General features: G+C 48.4%; 1 protein-coding gene across 2 annotated transcripts in view; it reads left to right on the forward strand.

Annotated features, from left to right (window-relative positions):
- The window catches only part of Dab1 (DAB adaptor protein 1), a 1267233-nt gene that overhangs the window by 323502 nt on the left and 920336 nt on the right, over positions 1–23395 (forward strand). The window lies entirely within an intron of this gene.

Genomic DNA, 23395 nt, shown 5'->3' on the forward strand with positions numbered 1-23395 from the left:
CCACAGAGCTTACAAGGGGATGGGGAGACCTGAGCTCTCTCCTCCTCGTCTTGTGTGGATAGAAGAGGCGCAGACTCCTAGAAACTAGAACGACAACCCTCTCTAGGACCCGCCGTGCCGGGAAGCATCCTTGTCTTGGGCCTCCGGCCCCAGAAGAGTGTCGCTGTGGACCGCCCCCCCCCCCACGTTTCTCCTCCAGTTTACCTCTGGACCCCACCTCCTGTCAGCCCCCCTGCTCCATGAGGCTCGCCACAGCTGCCAGCTGGCATTGGTCCTGTTTAACGTAGGTGTGCCGCCAGGGCTAATTCAGTCCAGTGCCTGCTCTTCTCCTAAGCATGGCTTTGCTGCTCACTTAATGGTCCCACCACAGACCTTGGGCTGGACTGGCTTGCCTGGGGTGACCAGTGAGATCAGTTTCACGGGACTCCTTGCCTCCGGGATCCCAGGACCCACAAGAGAAGTCGCCCACAGATAGCATGATCACCGTCTCCAAAGATCAGCTATGCCTATTTGCGCCTCCTTACCCATTTAGTGATTACCAATAGCATGCCAGACTCAATTTTAAAAAATTATTTACTGGAGAGAGAGAGAGAGGAGAGAGAGAGAGAGGAGAGAGAGAGAGAGAGAGAGAGAGAGAGAGAGAGAGAGAGAGAGAATAGGTGCGACAGGCCCTCCAGCTGCTGCAAACGAACTCCAGATGCATGCACCCCCGCATCTGGCTTAACATTCATTCTGGGGAATTGAACCTGGGTCCTTTGCTTTTGCAGGCAAAGGCCTTAACCTCTAAGCCATCCCTCCAGGCCCGGAGTCCATGTTAAGGATAGGAATACAGGACAAGGAAGGTCTCTGCTCTCTTGTAGCTTCCCGAGCTCTTGGAGCAGGCGAATCTCAATGAAGAAGAGAAAAGAATGCCCCACCAGGTAACATCAAATAGTGACCATGGGAGACCACACAGAGCAGGGAGGAATGGGGCCAGGAAGCATTAGAACTTGAAAAGGTTGCTTAGGCCAAGCCTGAAACGAGAAAGGGGCAGGGGACGTGTAGAAGAAATAAGTGGTAGAAGGTCTCTGGTGGGAATAAGCCCATGGCATCACCGAAGAAGAGGACGGTCCCGTGTTTGATGGGATGGGAGCCCCTTGCAGAGTTCACGTGTAATCGCGAGGATCACAGCTGGGACATCTGTCAGTGTCCCTGGACAGAAGCGATGGCGTCGGGGACTACCAAGGAGATCCATTAGAGCCTGGCCTGAGGCAGGCTTGGCTGGCGCCTGGCTTCCAGCATGATGGCACAAGAGGGGCATCTCCTGGCCAGTGTGTGTGTCCAGTGGCTGTGGGAGACCCTCATCCCCAAGGCTGGGGATTTGATTAAATCTGTCTGCTTTGGAGGAACCCACCTGAGGGCTTCCGTAAAGTCGTTGTTTTCTGAGTCCCAAATAACATATTTCTTTTTGGGATGAGAACAGCAGCGTTTAGGATGATGGAGTGAGTGTCCCGAGCCACACTTTAAGGCAGATATGAAGCTGGAGGGGTGTTCGGGTCTTCTGAGAATGGAATCCATTCCATTCTTTCTCCTTTATACCCTTCGTCTAGAAAAAATATTTTTATTTATTAGAGATAGAGCAAGAGAGAGAGAGAGAGAGAGAGAGAGAGAGGGAGAGAGAGAGAGAAAGGGCGCACCAGGGCCTCCAGCCACTGCAAATGAACTCCAGATGCATGTGCTACCTTGTGCACCTGACTTAAGTGGGACCTGGAAAATTGAACCTGGATCCTTGGGCTTTGCAGGCTAGTGCTTTAACCACTAAGCAATCTCTCCAGCCCTTTTATACCCTTCTTTAAGATCATGTTCCACCTAACATGAGAGCTGTGATCTGCTCTAAGTGCATGCCTTTGCAAACAAAGCAGCCTTGTACCAGTTCTGTCAGCAGCACGGACAGCCCAGTCCAGCTGGGAGTTTCTAAGAAGCATCACTCTAGGTAGCTTTAAAAATATATATATATATTTTGGGCTGGAGAGATGGCTTAGCGGTTAAGCGCTTGCCTGTGAAGCCTAAGGACCCCGGTTCGAGGCTTGGTTCCCCAGGTCCCACGCTAGCCAGATGCACAAGGGGGCGCACGCGTCTGGAGTTCATTTGCGGAAGCTGGAAGCCCTGGCTCACCCATTCTCTCTCTCTCCCTCTGTCTTTCTCTCTGTGTCTGTTGCTCTCAAATAAATAAATAAAAAATTTAAAAAAATATATATATATTTTATTTTATGTATTTATTTATTTGAGGGAGAGGATAGAAAGAAAGAGGCAGAGAGAGAATGAGAATGGGCATGTCAGGGCCTCCAGCCACTGCAAACAAACTCCAGACACATGTGCCACCATGTGCAGCTGGCTTACGTGAGTCCTGGGGAATCGAACCTAGGTCCTTTGGCTTTGCAGGCAAGTGCCTTAACCACTAAGCAATCTAGGGCACATTTTTACACACTCAAATCATTTTTGTGATGGTGACCCTTGACACTGACACTTCAAGTGCCTTGGGTAATTGTCCTTTTCTATGACTCACTTTTCTCATCTGTAAAATGGGAACGCCAATCTTTCCTGCCATAACCACCGTGGTGTGAACAGAGCGGATCCAGAGTTCGTTTAACTGGCATTGAGCACGCGGCGGTCCCTCCGTCCCCTTCTGTCACATTGAATGGTAGCATTTAACTCCACTTAATCATCTCCAGCGGAGACCGGCACGATAAAATAATCCCCATAATAGAATTGACACTTATGAGGCACAAGTCTATGGTCTGTGACGAATATTTTACAGTCATGATGTCACATAATCGCCTATCGGGGTCCCCATTTTATAGCTACAGAAAAGAGGGCACCACCAGTATGCCATTCACCAAAGGACAGCCGAGCCAGGAGTCAGTGAAACCCTCACCCCCTGACTCCAGAATGGGTCGTGTGGGCAGCGGGGCTCCTGTGCCTCCCACGGCAAGATGAGCTGCACCATCCCAAGCCCCAGTCTCGCCTCTGCGAGCGACGGTAGTCAGCGCCGGGCACAGCAGGTGGCATTGGGACATATGTCTCGATGGGACCTGAGTCTGAAATTCCGGAGGAGGGGCGGTTGATGACGTCTCAGAAGCTCCTGAGTGAATACAACTGAAACAGCCAGAAAGGACTTGCCTTAGGGGAAGACACACTCCCGCTTCTCCACTCACGGAAATTTTGTTCTCTCTCTCCCTGGCTGGTCACTGAACCAGCAGAAGTTGTGCCTTCTCCTTCTCCTCCTCCCCCCCCCCCACATCCACCTTACTCAGGTGGTGACCTTAAAGAGTCTGGGGACTTTGAGGCAAGTGCAGACCATGTCTTCCGCTGTAGCATGGCCCTCCGGAAAGTCGTCTCCTGCCCCAAGGTGACCCGGTGAACACGAGTCTCCGAGTCACCCTGATGCAGGTCCAGATCCTGCCTCCGCCTATCCTGGTCTTGATCAAGCCAGCGGCTTCCTCTGGGAAAACCGGCATCGAATTAGTCTGTGTGCAAAGCATTGTAGACAAGATTGAATCGGGTCAAGTTAATATGTGGTGAAGGGTGAGAGGGGACAGTCGCCGGGATTTACACAAGCAGCTCGGAAGGGTCCCGGACCCTATTAGCCATGTTGTTCATTGCCTCCGTGCCAATGGCATTGCCAGAGCCCAGCACCCACCCCAAAATATAACTCCATAAAATTCCGAACTGTAGATGTTTCATTTCAATTACTTCCAGGTATCTTAGCCCCTCAAAATAATCTTTGTGTTCTTTTGTAACAATGACAAGCAACCGTATCCCCACCAAAATGGCTAAGATTACAGCCCCCTGGGCTGGAGAGATGGCTTAGTGGTTAAGCGCTTGCCTGTGAAGCCTAAGGACCCCGGTTCGAGGCTCGGTTCCCCAGGACCCATGTTTGTCAGATGCACAAGGGGGCACATGTGTCTGGCGTTCGTTTGCAGTGGCTGGAGGCCCTGGGGTGCCCATTCTCTCTCTCTCTCTCTCTCTCTCTCTCTCTCTCTCTATCTCTCTCTCTCTCTGCCTTTCTATCTCTGTGTGTTGCTCTTAAATAAATAAGTAAAAATTTAAAAAAAACAAGAGAGAAGCATCAAGTATTGGCAAAGGCATTGGCTAATGCTACCGTTACAAGTTTCAGCAAAATTGCAAAATGATGCAACACTCTAAAAGACATGTGCCTATCCTATAGTCCTATCACCTTGCTATTTTCCAAAGAGAAGGTAAGCATGTGTCCAGAAAATATTTTTACAAGAAAACTCAAACAGATGTTTTCATTCTAGCCTAAACTGGGAACAGCCTGAGTGCCCATGAAAAAGAAAATGTATAAGTGAATTGTGACATATTTATACAAATGAGTATGTTTCCAAAAAAAAAAAACACCCCAGGAACCAATTATTGATAAATATAATATCATGGGTGAATATATAAAAAATATGCTGAGTGAAAGAAGTCTTTAAAAAGAACATAAATATCATGATTCCGTTTCTGTACAATTCTAGAATAGTCAAATCCTACTGTGGAAACAGATGGAGACTTTTGGCCTTTGGCTACGACAGAAGAGTTTTGGCAGATGCTACCACACCCTGGTATCTCCAGGCTCTGAGCACATTGGAAAGGAGTGAGGTCATGGGGCAACCCACACTTGGAGACACGGGCTTGTGAACACAAAACTACCAGAGCAAGGACCCCACGTTGTGCTTCTCCGCATGGGCAGGCGTGTGTGCCCAACCTTGGGGGCAGTCATATGGGCAGAGTCAGTATGGAGAGATGGCTTAGAGGTTAAGGCACTCACCTGCAAAGCCACAGAAGGACCTAGGTTCGACTCCCCAGGACCCTCATAAGCCAGATGCCCTAGGTGGTGCACGCGTCTGGAGTTTGTTTGCAGCAAATGGAGGCCCTGATGTACCCCTTTTCTCTCTACGTACCTCTCTCTCTTTCTCAAATAAATAAATAAAGGTAAAAATATTAAATTTAGGGTTGGACAGATGGCTTAGCGGTTAAGGCGTTTGCCTGCAACGCCAAAGGACCCGGGTTCGAATCCCCAGGACCCACGTGAGCCAGATGCACAAGGGGGCGCATGTGTCTGGAGTTCGTTTGCAGTGGCTGGAGGCCCTGACCTGGTGTGACCATTCTCTCTCTCTCTCAAATAAATAAATAAATAAAATAACAATACTTAAATTGAAAGAGTGACTTAAATAAAAAGCAAGATGAGATTATTGCAGGAGGACACCTATACTTTAATAAGTTTTGCCTTCGGTTCAAATGTCCTACCAGCAGTGTGGGTAGAAAGTTCCCTAGTTTCTTCCATCATGGGTGTGAAAGGGGCCTTTTGGAAGAACGCCAGTAGAAGTAGTAGACGGAGACATTGGAACATAATGCAAACAGAGGGGTGGGAATTCTAAAAATACATAAATAAATGCTTTAGCAGCATTAGCAGTAGACGAGGCAAGCTTAAAATCTCTAAGCTTGAAGATGACTCAGGAAAAGCATTGAAATTGCAAAGCAGCAAATAAGACGCTGACTTCACCATTAAGACATGCTGGGGAAGAACCAGGGGACACCTGCAGCAAATATAAAACACACACAACAGGAACTACTCAGAAAAAACCAAGTGGGGGCTGGAGAGATGGCTCAGTGGCTAAGGCGCTTGCCTGCAAAGCCCGAGGACCCAGGTTCGATGCCCCCCCAGAACCCACGTAAGCCAGGCGCACGAGGTGGCCAGTGCGCACGAGGTGGCACACACGTCCGGGGCTCGTTTGCGGTGGCCCAGGGCCTGGCGTGCCGGTTTCCTCTCGCTCTGGCACTCTCTCACTCCAGAAACCTACGTGGTGTTTTCTGCTAGTATAACACACTTGCATGACTCCCAGCTACCTGCAGAGAATCGGGAGGAAAGGGTAAGAGAATCCCCCAGAAGCACGCGAGGCAGGCGAATCTGGTGTGCACGGGTGGCGAACAGGAGCCCTCGCCTCAAACAAGGTAGCAAATGAAGAGCGACCCGTGAGCTTGCCCACTGATCATCACACGTGTGCCATGGTATGCATCTACCTTCATTCACACACACACACACACACACACACACACACACACACACACACTCACACATCATACTGTATAGCTACCAATCATAACACTGCGTACTATCTGGCTACATGCAATATGACTGCATACATATGGTTCTGACTCTCTCTCTCTCTCTTATTTTTTTACTATCTGGCTACATACAATATGACTGCATACATATGGTTCTGACTCTCTCTCTCTCTCTCTTTTTTAAATATTCCAGAAAAGGCATAACTAGGAATACATGGGTTTTCAGGGACTAACTAGGGAAGCAGGAGGTCGATGGGAGGATACAACCCAGCTTTGCTGGTTCCCAAGTCTGTGGCCCCTTGACATTTAAAGCTGCTAGAATCAATTGTGTTTGGGGGGGGTGGGTGGCATACTTGGGTTCTGGAGTGAAGGGGACTTTTCGCGTGGCACAAGGACCCAAGCAGCTGTGAAGGCCGCTGCTGTTACCATGCAGAGAATGTGCGCGTCAACACTAAGGGTTAGTGTGCGTGTGACCACGACATGCCTACGTGAGGTCACTGTGGTAGGGTTGTGCTTTGGAGGGACAGACAGAATTCTGGGCTCATTATCCGTGCACGGGCAGAAGGCATACGGAAATGCTCTGTATCGTGCCTCGATTTTGTTGTAAACCTAAAAGTAAAATGTAAAATGAAAAGTAAAATGCATTTAAAAAAAATTTTTAGTTACTAGTATTTTCTTTAAATTTTGTTGTTGTTGTTGTTGTTTTAGAGAGAGTGAGAGAGTGGAGAGAGAAAGAATTGGCGTGCCAGGGCATCAGCCACAGAAATCAAACTCCAGACGCTCACGCCACCTAGTGGGCAGGTGCGACCTTGTGTTTGCCTCACCTTTGTGTGCCTGCCTCTATGTGGGATCTGGAGAGTCAAACATGGGTCCTTAAGACTTTGCAGGAGGGCTGGGGAGATGGCTTAGCAGTTAAGCGCTTGCCTGTGAAGCCTAAGGACCCCGGTTTGAGGCTCGATTCCCCACAACCCACGTTAGCCAGATGCACAAGGGGGCGCACACGTCTGGAGTTCGTTTGCAGTGGCTGGAGGCCCTGGCACGCCCATTTTCTCTCTCTCTCTCTCTCTCTCTCTCTCTCTCTCTCTCTCTCTCTCTCTGTGTGTGTGTGTGTGTGTGTGTGTGTATGTGTCTCTTTCTCTCTCTCACACACTCAAATAAATAAATAAAAATGAACAAAAAAAATATTAAAAAAAAAGACTTTGCAGGCAAGTGTCTTAACTGCTAAGCCATCTCTCCAGTCCAGTATTTTCTTTAAAGAAAATTATTTATTTATTTGCAAGGAGAGAGAGAGACAGAAGACAGAAAGAGAGAAAATGGGTACACCAGGGCCTCCAGCCTCTGCCAATGAACTCCAGATGCATGCACCACCTTGTGCAGATGGCTTACATGGGTACTGGGGAATTGGATCTGGGTCCTTTAGGGTTAGGGTCTAAATGTGACTATTTATCAAGAGAGCTTTTTGGAATCATGGACTATTATACATCTTAATAAGAAACTGAATTATTCAAGTATGTGAACTTGTCAAGACTCAGCAAGAATGCCAACATAAGGTTTTTGCATTTCTCTATAGACCATTTTTGTCTCCAAACTGGGGGAAAAAAAATAACCTGGAAACAAATTTTGATCTCAGCGATGATATTCGCATTGAGGTGTTCCAGGGGAAGTGTGCAGATATCTGACCTTTAGTTTAAAATACATCCCTGGGCTGGAGAGATGGGTTAGTGGTTAAGCGCTTGCCTGTGAAGCCTAAGGACCCCGGTTCGAGGCTTGATTCCCCAGGACCCACGTAAGCCAGATGTACAAGGTGGCACACGCGTCTGGAGTTCACTTGCAGTGGCTGGAAGCCCTGGTGCGCCCATTCTCTTTCTCTCTCTCTCTCAAATAATAAAATAAAAAATAATTTCTTTTTTTTTAAAAAGAAAATCCTGGGCTGGAGAGATGGATTAGCGGTTAAGCGCTTGCCTGTGAAGCCTAAGGACCCCGGTTCGAGGCTTGGTTCCCCAGGTTCCACGTTAGCCAGATGCACAAGGGGGCGCACGCGCCTGTAGTTTGTTTGCAGTGGCTGGAAGCCCTGGCGCACCCATTCTCTCTCTCTCCCTCTATCTGTCTTTCTCCCTATGTCTGTCGCTCTCAAATAAATAAATAAAAAATGAACAACAAAAAAATTAAAAAAAGAAAATCCTCACATGAAGACCTGAGGAGCATTTTTCTAGCAAGGACCGTGCTCTGCACTCTGAGGCCCTAGCCCAATTCCTGACACCCAAATGGCGTTTGATAAATGGGGAGGGAGTGAATAAAAATGGCACAGTCCCCTGGCTTAGGACGAACAATGCTACCGTGAATTCCGCCCGTCGCTTGCATGCGCTCCAAGTGTGACCCATTTCATACTGGAAACCCTGGCTGTTAATCATCCCTGAGACTTGTCAGCGTGTAGTCACTGGCTGCAAACAGTCCCTGTGACACAGAGGGCCAGGGCTTCCTCCCTGTGTCCAGAGGTCTGAGTGATTGATGGGCCAAGTGGACAGCTGGAGTCCACTCAGCATGCGTTTCTAAGGGCATATCAGAGGTTTTATTTATTTATTTATTTTGAGGCAAGCCCAACAGACTGGCCTTTTCTTTTTATGCTAGAGAGCAAGAGTGAGAGGAGAGAGAGAGAGAGAGAAGGAATTTTCAGGCTAGGGCCTCCAGCTACTGTGATCCAGTTCCAGATGTGTGCACCACCTAGTGGCCATGTGATACATAAGTGTTTGCCTCACCTTGTGCATCTGGCTTACGTGGGACCTGGAGGACCGAACATGGGTCCTCAGGCTTCGCAGGCAAACACCTTAACCACTAAGCCATCTCTCCAGCCCACAGGTTAATTTTTTTTTAAATTGTTTATTTGAGGGAGAGGAGAGAGAATTGGCGCACCAGGGCCCCCCGCCACTGCAATTGAACTCCAGACGCTTGCGCCACCTAGTGGGCACGTGCGACCTTGCGCTTGCCTCACCTTTGTGCGTCTGTCTTACGTGGGATCTGGAGAGTCGAACCTGGGTCCTTAGGCTTCATAGGCAAACGCCTTAACTGCTAAGCCACCTCCCCAGCCAAGAGGTTAATTGTTGAAGTAGGATGACGATCATGAAGAGAACCGTGGTAATGATTTGCTACCAGAAGGAAACCTGGAGCTGATGGCTTGCATTACCTTCCAAGCCCACGGTTCTGTTTAGCCACCTGCTTTTGGCATAGCAAGTGCATAGAAGATATCCCTCGAGAGGCGTGACTTTGAACAGCTAGTCTATCTCCTGCTTGCCGGCTGATTTTTAAATAAATCTAATACTAGACTATTAACAGCGGTAGCGATAAAACTTAATGTGAATCATAACATCTGGCATTGAGGTGCTGTGTGAGCCAGAAGCTTCGGGAACCAGTTATTAATGGGGAACAGAGGATTCAAGTGAGACACAGAGACTCTTGCCTGCCCCCCGCCCCCATCATAGGTGAGCAGAGGTGAGTTCTGGGCTTCCTCTCTGTGTCTATTGAATTGCAGAGTTGGAGTCGTTGATCGGTGAAATTTTGGTTCCTCTGGTTGCTCTTCCTAGATGACCTGCAGGTCAAATGATAGAAGGCAGCCGGCTCCTTGAGGTACACATTTCACCCCAGGTATCCTTCAAAGAGGCCGACAAGGGGCTGGTGGAGAGCTGGCTTAGCGGTTCAGGTGATTGCCTGCAAAGCCAAAGGACCCAGGTTCGATTCCCCAGGACCCACGTATGCCAGATGAACAAGGAGGGGGCCCATGTGTCTGGAGTTCGTTTGTAGTGGCTGGAGGCCCTGGAGCGCCCATTCATTCTCTCTCTCTCTCTCTGTCTGCCTCTTTCTCTCTAAGGCTCCTTAAGTGTTTTTGCATGAATTACTAGATGACATAGTAAGAACCGCTCTGTGAAGAGCCAGGATGTTGTCCAAAGGGTATTAATTGACTTCGATGTTTTCGATTTGTGCTAGAACTGTGTGGAAAGCCCCTGAACTTGCAGGACGGACATAGGAAGAAAGATGCTTGCTACCACAGGTGATCTTAATGCCCAGATGTTTGCCACCATCGCTTGAACTGTATCGGGTCTGCATTTTCATGAAGTGTAGAAGGAACATGTCATGGGAGGGGCATGGACATGTACTTTTTCCATTCTTACTAAAATTACATTCTGTGTGGACTAGCGTCCTATTATTAACAGTGTTTGCGTGGGGCAGAGAGAGCAGGCCTTTGATACCCAGTCTGCAAGATCCTCATAAATAACCCCCACGAAGCGGGCATGTCAGCCCTGCCATGCCCGTGAGGATGCAGAGCCCGGGCACGTTCAGCCAATTTCAAGGGACTCTGGTGGCTTCCCACATTGTGTTGTCGCTTCAGACTGAGTTTGTGTCCTGAAGGAATGGCGCTGAGGATGACGCCCCGCCTACCGTGGCGTTGACTTCGGAGAAACACCCTGAGTTTGGCTTTCTCATGTAGGGAGCTGAGGCTGTCACTAAAAGTCGTGCCTGCACGGAGGGCTACCACGGGGCAGGGAGAAAAGGAGAGGAATAGAGTCGGCGATGGAAAATGGTCGGGGTGGGGGAGGGGATGAGGTGACATTTAAGGAAGCGGGAACCTATCACTCGGACGTATGTCCCGGGACACCAAAGGGCCAGCGTGACTCACATGGGTAAGGTTAGGAGACAGGCCAATGGGGTGGCCCGGAGCACAGCCACATGGGTCCTCAGAGGGCACGGTAGTGGTTTTCGCTTTGCCACTGGCTAAGATGGGAATCACAAGGGCGCGTTTGAAGAGAGAATGACCTGATCTGACCTAGGTTTAACGGAATCGCATGGGGCTGCCTTCTCTGTGAAGAAGAAAGCACAGAGGTCCAGGGAGATAGGCCACTGGGCACATAGGTTGGCAGGTGGGGTGCGGGGGGACTGACCCTGGTCTCTGTCCAAAGAAGCAGGTGGGTCTCGCTAGAGAGAACAAGAGAGGAGACGGGCCCTGAGGTCTGCGTGTGGTGGGGGTGGTACCTACCGAGCTGAAGGGCACGCTGGGAATGTACCCGCTGGAGCCTCATGTCTGGTTAGGGAGTCACCCCTCCTAGGGTGGGTGCTCTTGTTATGCCCAGATCACAGAGTCCCCAAAGACCACCGAGAGAGGCAGACACGTATGCAACAGCAAAGAGCTTTATCTTGGGCTTAAGCTCAGGCTCCAGACTTTCCCAACGCAGTGGGTCCGTCCAAGAGCCCCAAATGGCATCCAACATGGCAGTTCCATGATTGGTTGACATTTAGCAAGATCATATATGTTGCAAGCTGGTTGGTTACACAGTAGCTGAGGAACGTTAAGCAAACTTATCTAGAGTCACAAGAGCCACAGGAATGCATAACATCTCCTTGGTCCTTTTTGATTGGCCAGTTGCAGGGATTATTTGGGGTACTGAGCAGTTTGTGGTTGTTTTGCCCAGTAACTGCAAAGTGCTGTGTCAGTAATTTGGGCCCTGCAGGGAAACAGAAATTTAGGCCTATTAATATAATTAAAGTCTGTCATGGCATTACTTTGGTTTGGGCTCTTCACTCTTTTTGTTGTTGTTTTTGTTCATTTTTATTTATTTATTTGACAGTGACAGAGAAAGAGAGAGAGAGAGAGGGAGAGAGAGAGAGAAAGAGAGAGAATGGGCGCACCAGGACCTCCAGCCACTGCAAACGAACTCCAGACACGTGTGCCCCCTTGTGCATCTGGCTAACGTGGGACCTGGGGAACTGAGCCTCGAACCGGGGTCCTTAGGCTTCACAGGCAAGCGCTTAACCGCTAAGCCATCTCTCCAGCCCCCTTTCATTGTTCTAAGCATCTCAGGCGTTGGTTGCAGACTAAAATGCAAACTAATACCAGCAGCTAACCCTAAACACTTTACAAACAACAGCCACGAGGTCCCCAGAAGCCCATGGACAGCTGATTTCATTGTGACCAGCTCTCCATGTACCCACCCGGCAAGTCTACTAAGGGACATTAATGCTCAGCTTGACATGGGGGAAGAGAAGGACAATAAGCATGCTAAAAGCCAGAGTAAAGCAAGACACGTGTTAATAAAATGTGGCCTTGGGAGTTGAAAGGAAGAGGTTAGAGGTTTTCAAAGCCCCTTTCACCTTTCTTTTGAGGATTGTCTGTTTTACACCTGAGAAACCTAACAAACTTCTTTTTTAAATATTTTATTTTCACTTATTTATTTATTTATTTATTTTTTAAATTTTTATTTATTTATTTATTTGAGAGCGACAGAGACAGAGAGAAAGACAGATAGAGGGAGAGAGAGAGAATGGGCGCGCCAGGGCCTCCAGCCTCTGCAAACGAACTCCAGACGCGTGCGCCCCCTTGTGCATCTGGCTAACGTGGGACCTGGGGAACCGAGCCTCGAACCGGGGTCCTTAGACTTCACAGGCAAGCGCTTAACCGCTAAACCATCTCTCCAGCCCCGCCTAATAAGCTTTCTACTATCAGTATTTATTAGATTTTTTTGTAGCTGAGGGTAGAGTACTTGCCTAGCATGTACAAGGTCAAGGGTTGAATCCTCAGCTTGAAAACAAACAAACAAACGAACTAACTAACTGTCGTTGTAGACAGTCAGTGGGTCCGAGTTCTTAACGTGTAATCAACCCAAGATCACCTAACCTCGGAGCTCTTGGCTCCCTTTGGGATCCTTAGCCTGAGGTGACTGCCCCGAAGACAGGGGTAAGGGCAACTGTACTGTGACCTTAGAGCTGCTCATGGGCCCTGGACATGCCCACTCATGGTAAGGGACACGAGGACAGTTGGAGAAAAGGGCGTACCGTCGTTGGATGACAGGAAGGAAACACGCACGCCTGTGAACACCCAGACAGCAGGCTGGTCAGGAGAGTTCCCCCGTGGACTGTGGAGACTCCTCCTATTTCCTGTTTGTAGGACCTCAGGCGAGTTACTCGACCCGTTTAACCCACCTGTGCCTCAGTTTTCACGTCTGTAAGATGGGGCTCTGCTCTCAGAGTTATTTTGAGGGTTAAGTAAATCCACTTTTGTTGTTGTTGTTGCTGTGGTTGCTTGTTTTGTTTTTCGAGGCAGCGTCTCACTCTAGCCCTGGATGACTGGGAATTCACTATGGAGTCTCACGGTGGCCTCGAACTCGCAGCGATCCTCCTACCTCTGCCTCCCGTGTGCTGGGATGAAAGGCGTGCGCCCCCACGCCCGGCAGAAAAGTCACTTTCGTAAAGCCCTGACACCGTTGCCCCATGTGGAGTAAGTATTCAGGACAAGCCGGCTGCTCCTACTGGGCATTGAAAAAGACAGGTTGGAGCTAGAATTCAGAGGCACCTGCATGTCTGTGTAGCAAACTTGCCCTCCATCCCATTCTCTTGGTTTTGAACCTGAAGAAATCTGGGTTCACAGGTTTCCCTGTGGTGGACCAAATTAAAGTAGAAGGAAAACTCGAGTCCAGAGATGAGATCAGTGGAGGGTGACCGCCAAATTCTTTGCGGTAATTTCATTACCTGGGAGATTGAAAGGCCAGGTTGTGGCTACACCAGGGGACCTTGTCAGGTCGCCTGCTCGGAGCTGGCATTTTGTTATGGTCCAGGCTTCACTGCCAAGGAGCCTTTTGCCTGTTACTTTCTAGAAAGTGAGGCTGATAACGTCAGCTTCCATGCGGGCTGTAAAGAGAGTCTCTCCCAACAGCCACCCTCATGCTCAGTACGTTTTTCTCTCACGACCACAGTCACACCGACGATTTGGAACTGGATGGGGACACTCGGAGCCAGTCTGCTGCCCCGTTCCGCTCCTCTCTCTCCCTCTCACATATACCCGAGCCTTTGCTATACGTGTGGACACTGTCTGACGTTGACTGGATCCTGAGCAGGGTTTGGGGCTCAATATGGTGCCCAATAACTTCAAGGGATCAAGCCCCTTTTGAGATTTAAAAAAAAATTTTATTTATTTATTTTAGAGCAACAGACAGAGAGAGAGAGAGAGAGAGAGAATGGGTGCGCCAGGGCCTCCAGCCACTGCAAACGAACTCCAGACGCGTGCGCCCCCTTGTGCATCTGGCTAACGTGGGTCCTGGGGAATCGAGCCTCGATCCGGGGTCCTTAGGCTTCACAGGCAAACGCTTAACCGCTAAGCCATCTCTCCAGCCCCCTTTTGAGAATTTTATTTTATTTTTTCCTGCTAAGAAGATGAGCTGAGAGAAATTGAAAACAAGGCTACCAGCTTTGATGTCTTAAGTATGAAAGTTTAGTGGCTTACCCGCCGCCAAATTCCAGTTATTGTGCAGCTGGGGTAAGATTTAAGGCAATGGCTGCACCATGTGCCTCCTGGGTGACAGAGTAAGGATGGAGAAATAGCCTAAGTAACCCAGGAGAGGAGGGTGGAGGTGTTGGCCAGGGCTGGGGACTGGTCAGGGGGATTGGATCATTCCCCAGCTCTGCTCCCTTTTCTTTTTTTCTTTTTGGAAAATATTTTATTTTTATTTGAGCGGGAGAGATAGATACAGAAATAGGTGGAGAGAGAGAGAATGGGCACGCCAGGGCCTCCAGCCCTGTAAACAAGCTCCAGATGCATGCACCCCGTTGTGCACCTGGCTTACGTGGGTTCTGGGGAATCGAAACTGAGTCCTTTGGCTTTGCAGGCAAGAGCCTTAACCGCTAAGCCATCTCTCCAGCTCCCCCCCACCTCCATTTTTCTTTTCTTTTTGTAAAACTAATTCATTTTGGGATTGTTTTTTTCCTGCCACAAAATGCATGCTCATCAGCAAGAATTGAGAAAATATGGAAAATCAGAAAGAGCAAGAAGTAATCATTTTTACCATTCACCAGAGAGAAACGCTGTGTCGCTCTTGCCTATGATTATAGCAAAGAAGTTATGCTATTTCTTGGTCTGTCTGGGAACCTGCCTGCATATGCACTTACCTAATTTCGTCCTTTGGTGTACTGGCTTCATTGCTTCTATTTTCCTCTTGCCCAACCACCGTGATAAAACACATTTTCAAGCCATTGCAAAAATCTCCGTCACTCGCATGTTAGCCTAGGGTTTCTTTACTTAGCCCACATTGAAATCACCGTGAGGGTGTAGGAGAATTCCGGGTGGTGCCTGGATATCTGAGTTCTGGTTTTGCAGGTGTGTGATTCATGGGTAATACATGCATGCACATGGCATGTTTACACGAATATCATGAAGGGCTTTTGCATAGCTTTGATGATCTCCATCACAGTGGGAGTCTACATCACTTATACACTTTTTTTTAAATTTTTTTTTATTTGAGAGCGACAGACACAGAGAGAAAGGCAGAGGGAGAGAGAGAGAATGGGCGTGCCAGGGCTTCCAGCCTCTGCAAACGAACTCCAGATGCGTGCACCCCCTTGTGCATCTGGCTAACGTGGGACCTGGGGAACCGAGCCTCGAACTGGGGTCCTTAGGCTTCACAGGCAAGCGCTTAACCGCTAAGCCATCTCTCCAGCCCACTTATACACTTTTTAAAAGTATAAACAGTGCCATAGCAAACTACTGTCTTTGATTATTCACTTGTCTGTTCGTTCCCCAGATTGGTCTGTGGCACCTGGGTTCTCTGTCTTTGTAGTCAAGTGTCTGAACCACTAAGCCATCTCTCCCACCAAAGCGATTCACTCTAAAAGCAAAAGCAATCTCCCACATTCACCTGCTCTCTCTCCACAACTTGTAATATCCACGTTCAGATGTGCAGGAAGTGTAGCCACTGGGGTCCAGTTGGGAAAAAACAAACTACATTTGATCTTTCACAAAAAAATAAAAATAAAAAGGATTTGGCTGTGAAGCAGCTGGACAAGTTGAAATTTAAAAACGGGGGCTGGAGAGATGGCCCAGCGATTAAGGCGCTTGCCTATGAAGCCTAAAGACCCAGATTCTACTCTTCAGATCCCACATTAGCCAGACACACAGAGGTGAGGCAAGCACAAGGGCCTGCGAAGCCTAAGGACCCAGGTTCGATTCTCCAGGTCCCACATAAGCCAGATGCACATGGTGGCACATTCATCTGGCGTTCATTTGCAGTGGCTGGAGGCCCTGGCGCACCACTGACTTTAATAAATAAAATCTTAGAAAAATTTTTAAAAATGACAGTGATGTGGTCAGCATGAAACGAGCCATCTCTGTCACATTCTCCGAGGCTCAGGGACTATTGGGGAAGAAGTGGAAGAGGCAGGGAAGGGGAGGATTTCTACCGTCTTCCAGACACAACGTGACTGTGGTACTCGTGGCCTCATGGTGGCTGTCACGACCCAGACAAGACCTGCTAACTAGGCGGGGAAAAATGATACCAAAATAGGAAAGAGACTACCTGGAAAGAAGGATTCAGGGAAGGAGGAATTTGGGAGGGAAAGAAGTGGGTTGGGAGAGAGGATCATGCTGGTTGTGTATTGTCATATGTGTGGAGATTGTCAATAAAAAGTTTAAAATATAAATAAATTTAAAAAAAAAAACAACAGAAAGAGGGTTGAGGAAGTAGCTTAGTGATAGAGTGTTTTGCCAAACATGTTCAGCCATAGTATCGATCCTCTCTCTCTCTCTCTCTCTCTTCCTCCCTCTCTCTCTTCCTCTCCCTCTCTCTCTCTCTCTCTGTCACACACATACACACACACACACATATACAAAATCTTTTGTATAAGTTTTCAATTATCTAAACCAACTCTCTGGAAATGCTCATTGGATGGATGGATGGATGGGTGGATGTATAGGTGGGTGGGTGGGTGGACGGGTGATGAATGAGTGATCACACCTTCACCAACATATTGCTAAGTCTGTGCCACGCGCCTCTCAAGTTTCACACCTGCTCCTATCAAGGCAGGGAATGCGACTCCCATCTGCCAGTGAGACTGAAGCTGAGACCCGGGGTGGCTTGATTACCATCATAAGCCTTCTAAGTAATGGTGAGACCCAAACTGTTGCTCCTCACAGCTGCTAACCCCTTAGAAACTTCTGAACTATAGGCCAATATTTAAGGACCCGACCATAGAGGCAGGTGGAAAAGCAACTCAAGTGTATGCGAGCTTCTAGTAGACTGGACAGAGGAGGTAGCCTAAAGCCAGCTGATGCTTCAAACGCTACCGAAATGAAGACCTCAGTGTGGCGCCAGGCACCTACCTGAAAACCGTTTCTTCCTTAGCCCAGGGCATTTTAGCGTTCTATCGATCACAGGCCGCTTCCATGCAGCACACAGTTGACTGGTTGTTAAAATGGAAAGTGGGGGCTGGAGAGATGGCTTAGCGGTGAAGGCGTTTGCCTGCGAAGCCTAAGGACCCAGGTTCGATTCCCCAGGACCCACGTGAGCCAGATGCACAAGGTGGGCGCATGCGTCTGGAGTTCGTTTGCAGTGGCTGGAGGCCCTGTCGCACCCATTCTCTTTCTCTCTCTCTCTCCCCACCTTTCTCTGTCAAATAAATAAAAATATATATATTTAAAAAATGGAAAGTGGGAAAACTGGAAGGTACACACTTGCCAGAGAAGAGCTGTGGAATTGTTGTTCCCAAGGTTTTCATCTCAGCATGCGTAAACACCTATAATTAAAAAACGACTCTGGGCTGGAGAGATGGCTTAGTGGTTAAGCGCTTGCTTGCGAAGCCTAAGGACCCCGGTTCAAGGCTCGATTCCCCAGGACCCACGTTAGCCAGATGCACAAGGGGGCGCACGCGCCTGGAGTTTGTTTGCAGTGGCTGGAGGCCCAGGTGCACCCATTCTCTCTGTTTCTCTGCCTCTTTCTCTCTCTGTCTGTTGCTCTCAAATAAATGAATAAACATAAAAATAAATATTAAATAAAAGCTCTGGAGCTGTTGGATTTCATGTACCCACTGCTGGATAAAGAGTGAAGATGTAAAAAACCAGGCTCAAGAATGCCATTACCCCACCTATCACAGTGGATGGATGACAGTCTGATCTTAGGGACATCAAGCTCAGGGTAGCAGAGGGGAAGAGAGAAGAATGATGAATACAGTGACTTTTACCCCAATCTCATTCCTTGCTGGGGATTTTATTTCCATACCATTGGATGCGGTGAGCACCCGGTAGCTTTGTGTTAAACAGCTAATTAATGGGAACTCAAGTCAGCGGTCTTATTTATGAGACTCGAGCAGGCAGAGGCGCTTCTCTCATCTAGAAAAATAAGTTGGGATCCGGCTGCCCCTTCTATAGAAATAGGTGAGCTGCTGCAGTCAGAAGCTTGCTTCAGCCAACGCTGTGCACCTTCCCATGAATCAGTGAGATGACCCGGACCTTCGGCCCCTGTTGATTGTAGCTAATGTGTGTGCCATGTGATCTCACGGGCTCCGAATGTCTGGTGAACCAAGCCATCAAGATACAGTTTTAATTAACATTTGCTTTTTAGATAATATACGCAATTTATTTTGGCAAGAGTTCATTGAATGTAAAATCTACATAATTAAGATACTAAACCTGCAATATTTTTTCCTTTGCAGCATTTTTTTTTTTTTTTTGCTAAATGATACAGATTCAGCAACATTTATTACCCAACAGAAAGCTACGATGAGCAATCACAATTTCATAGTGTTTTCTTAAAAAAAGACTGCTTCTTTAACCAAAAGATATAAAGCCATATAGCTGACTTTGTTCATTTCTTTTTTAGGTTCAATATTATGAGGCCATTTTCTAGTTTTATTTTACATTAAAAAATACATAAAGCTGGGCGTGGTGGCACACACCTTTAATCCCAGTGCTCGGGAGGCAGAGGTGGGAGGATTGCTGTGAGTTCGAGGCCACCCTGAGACTCCATAGTGAATTCCAGGTCAGCCTGGGCTAGAGCGAGACCCTACCTTGAAAAAAACTAACCAACTAACTAACTAACTAACTAACTAAATAAATAAATAAAAGGAGCTTGCTCTGCCAGCATATGTTTGTGATTGACACACACAGGAGGCTAAGGCAAGGGGATCCTGAGGTCCAGGCCAGTCCGGGCTACATCGTGAGTTCTGGGTTTGCTTTAGCTATGTAAGGAGACTCTATAAATTACTTCATTAAATTAACATAAAACAAAACAAAGAAAGCAAGCTCATGATCCTTCTTTCTGCATAGAAACCAGCTGTAAGATCACAACATTTTAGAATTCAGTATTGTTTTAGGCACTTACTTTCCTAAGATTTGTTGTTGTTGTTGTTTGTTTGTTTTTTGAGGTAGGGTCTCACGGTACCCCAGGCTTACCTGGAATTCACTATGCAGTCTCAGGGTGGCCTCAAACTCACGGCGATCCTCCTACCTCTGCCTCCCGAGTGCTGGGATTGAAGGTGTGCGCCACCACGCCCGGCTTTCCTAAAATGTTTCAATGGTGATGCAGCCGTGAGTCATGGTCGAGTGGGAGTGGACATTGTGGAAGAGACCTTTATGGTCAGGACGGTAATCTTTGCTCTTGTAAGGTTTGGGAGTGATGGAGACTACCCTAAGGCAAAGATGGAAGCTTTTATTTGGGGAAAAACACAAGCTGCCAGGACTGACTCTCAAGAGCAGAGCACAGCCCACCTGAGATTCCAGATAGTGGGCTTTACTGAGCTCTTCAGTTCAGGGAAGGTGAGGAAGGAGAAAGAACTCCTTTGTTCTTTACATCAGCCATTTCATACAGATATGGTGTGAGGCCAGAGCACTGAGCAGATGACCTGGGAGATAAGGAGGTAGGAAACCTAGACCTGGGGCATTGTTAGGAAGGAAGGGATCATGGCTGGGCAGGCGGGTTGGGTTCTTGAGGATTATGGATGACCCACTTCCTCACTTTTGTCAACATCCTGCTGTCTTTGGTGACTCCATTTTGTCCTGACCTAAGAGCTCTGATGATGACCACCGAGTGTGAATGTCCCTCACCTAAATTCACACTGCCTGTAAGGGAGTGAGAATCAAATACGGGGTCCTACCATGGAGCCCTCCAGTAGCAAGCTTCCTAGAAACACCTGCCCTGGGCCCCCACACCCGCCCAGGGCCCCCCCCCCCCGTGGGCCCTTTATCAGGAGGATCTTTTGAACTTGGACATAACCTCTGAATTGTGGAAAACAGGCAATGTTTAGAGCAGACAGCAGAAACAGACTGGGATCCAAAAGCACTTTCCAGAATGAAGACGTGGCCCAGTAAGTAGCTGGATCCCAATTGCTTTGTTCTCCCTGCTAATTCCCCTAATTGGGTCAGAGGGCTAACGACTTGGCTACAGGAATCAGAGCCATATGCCTCCACCACCCCGGAGCCAGGGAGCTGCTGCTTCTAGCGGCCCCGGAGCCTCGGTGGAGGGATGTCCTAGCCAGACAGGAGCGGATTTTGGGAAGCTGGATGAGCCCTGGCATTTGGGGCCATTTCTACATCTTCCCTCCACCCTGTCTGATCAGCTTGGCTTCTGGGATGCCAAGTTCTTCTCTGGCAGCTCCTGGACAAGGGATCTTTCCCAGGCCTCCACTGTGCCTCCTAGGAAGGCAGGATGCAGGGCGCAGGCACCGAGACTGTGTCACTGCAGCCGGCTGCTAATTAGTGTCAGCAATTTGCAGAAAGGAGAAGAGCTGGCTGCCGACGGGGGTGGGAGGGGACCGAGTCTAGTCCTTTCCTCCCTCCCCCGCTCCCTACTCTCTTGATTTAGCCGTGAGTCCGTCATCTTGCCTGTCCAGCAGGCTGTCAGTGGCATCCTGCCCTGTGAGGTTAACGGTTTTAGCTGATGTGTGGGCACAGGAAGAACGATTCTCATCAAACAGTACAGTCACAGAGAAGGGACTCAAAACTATGTTCCTGCAGGAGAAAGGTCCCAAGGAATCCGTGTCTTAGGCGACTATGTTAAAGGAAAACAAGACAATGGCTCTGTAATCTGGGAGCTGCGTACCCATGCAAGAGGCATAGGGGCTCAGATGCCCCCCAGGCCAGCTTATTTCTCCTGGCACTGCCTCACATGGCAAGGACCTGGGGAAAGGGATTGTTTTCTCCTCTTTGGCTCTGAATTCCTATAATGGAGCTGGAGAGGACACCCACCCCATAGGGTTGAGAGGCATTTAAACATGCTAATGTCTAAGTAGTCACGTGTCCCTTAAGGACGGGACGCAGTCTAAAAATGAGCCTTGCATCACATCACAGAGAAAGAGGCAGACACCAAGAGTCACCACAAACACATGACACCGGGCTCCACCATCCCAGGAGTCCCGGTCACAAGATTGTTAGGAGCCTTCCCGTTCCGTCGCAATCTCACGGCCACCGTTGTCTGCTGATGCCATGGTGCGGTGCTTGACCGTACCTTGCTAGGAATCATGCTTCGTCTAGAATCGCTGTGCTTAAGCAGCAAGTCATGAATTACTATGAGTTACTTTAAAATGTGTAACATACCAGGTACATGGTGGTAGTGTGCCAGTAAATGTCAATATAATTTTAATTTGCTGAGTGTGGAGGCACACGCATTTGTGTGTGTGTGTGTGTGTGTGTGTGTGTGTGTGTGTGAGAGAGAGAGAGAGAGAGAGAGGATTGATGCACCAGGGCCTCCAGCCAGTGCAATCAAACTCAAGACACGGATGCCCCCTTGTGTGTACACTTCACCTTGTAATTCTGGCTTACATGGGATCTGGGGAATTGAACAGGGGTCCTTAGGCTGTGCAGGCAAGTACCTTACGTGCTAAGCCATCTCTCTGGCCCCTGGAGCAGCTTTTGATAGACTCTGATTGCCTCTTGGTAGAGCTCTTTTCTCCAGCTGCTCTTAGAAGAGGAGGTGATTCCTGTGTTTGGTGCACCCTCCCTAGAAATATCTCATGCCTTCCAGCCTTCCGGTGGTTGTCCCAGGAGTCTCCTGATTATAAGAATCTCAAGATATGCCATAAAGTCCCAATAATATGGATCCAGAATATAAAATAATGCAGAGTAGTTGTGTTTGTTTGTTTGTTTGTTTGCAGACAGTGTGGTTATAGGCATGTGGATGTTTTTATCTCCAGTTTCTTTTTTGTTGTCGTTCATTATTTAATTTATTTATTTGAGAGTGACAGAGAGAGAAAGAGGCAGAGAGACAAAGAGAGAGAGAATGGGCACGCCAGGGCCTCCAGCCACTGCAAACAAACCCCAGAAGTGTGCACCCCCTTGTACATCTGGCTAACATGGTTCCTGGAGAATGGAGCCTCCAACCGGGGTCCTTAGGCTTCACAGGCAAGTGCTTAACCGCTAAGCCATCTCTCCAGCCCTATCTCCAGTTTCTTAAAGACCAGGTGGCCTAACATTCATTAGCTTGGCAAATATACATAAATATTATATTCTTATACTTCTAATACATTTTATTTATTCATTTGAGAGAGAGAGAGAGGCAAACACACAGAGCCTGCATTATAGGCATGCCAGGGCCTCCTGCCCATGTAAACAATCTCCAGATACATGCCCCCTTTGTGCGTCTGGCTTCGGAGGATGGAACCTGGGCCAAGAGGGGTTGTAAGCAAGTGCCTTTAACTGATGAGCCACCTCTCTAACCCAATATATTCTTATTTTTTCATGTATATTTACCAAGAAAATGTCTGCTGCCAGTGTACACAGGCGTCTCTTCACTTATTCATTCAGCAAATATTTACCAAGCACTAAGAGGAGTGCGGAACTGTAGAACAAAAGAAAAAAAAAAAGAAAGAAAGAAAGAGAAAAAAGAGGTTTGGGCCACCTGCTGCTGGAGCCTCCACCTGAAGAAGACCCTGGGGTCTTGACATAACAAGACCCACCTACCTCCTAGGTGGCCTCTCCCCTTGTCCTTACCTGTATTCCATGACCCACCAATACAATGACTCTAATAACAGGCCTCTGTAGTTTTTCCTCTCTCTCTCTCTCTCTCTCTCTCTCTCTCTCTCTCTCTCTCTCTCTCTCTCTCTCTCTCTCTCTCTTTCCCTTGTTGGCCTGGCAGGATCATCATTCTAGGGCCCTAGCTCTGTCCTTCTCCCTGGCATTGGAATAGCTGCCGATGGTGGGACGAAAGCCTGTAACCAGCAGCCTGCTGGGTGCCATCACCACAGAGCTCTGTCTGTCCCACAGGTCAATCAGAGCCAAGCCACGTTGCCTGAGCGGTGTGACAGTTCTGCTGGCCTCCAGCTGTGACACCATGCGCAAGTTGCTTAACCCCTGTGCCTCTTAATCCTGATATGGACGAAGGCTGACAGCTGTCATGTCATGGAATGTTCTGAAGGATTAGCAAATTCAAAAGATTCCGAAGTGTTTGGCAAGACCTGCTAGGTAGGCATGTGTCTATTATTACTGGTGCGAATTCTACGTTGCTCAGTGAATTCGTCCGTATACGTAACGGGTGGTGGAGCATCAGAG

Source organism: Jaculus jaculus, chromosome 21, assembly GCF_020740685.1.
Source record: "Jaculus jaculus isolate mJacJac1 chromosome 21, mJacJac1.mat.Y.cur, whole genome shotgun sequence".
Classification (NCBI taxonomy): domain Eukaryota; kingdom Metazoa; phylum Chordata; class Mammalia; order Rodentia; family Dipodidae; genus Jaculus; species Jaculus jaculus.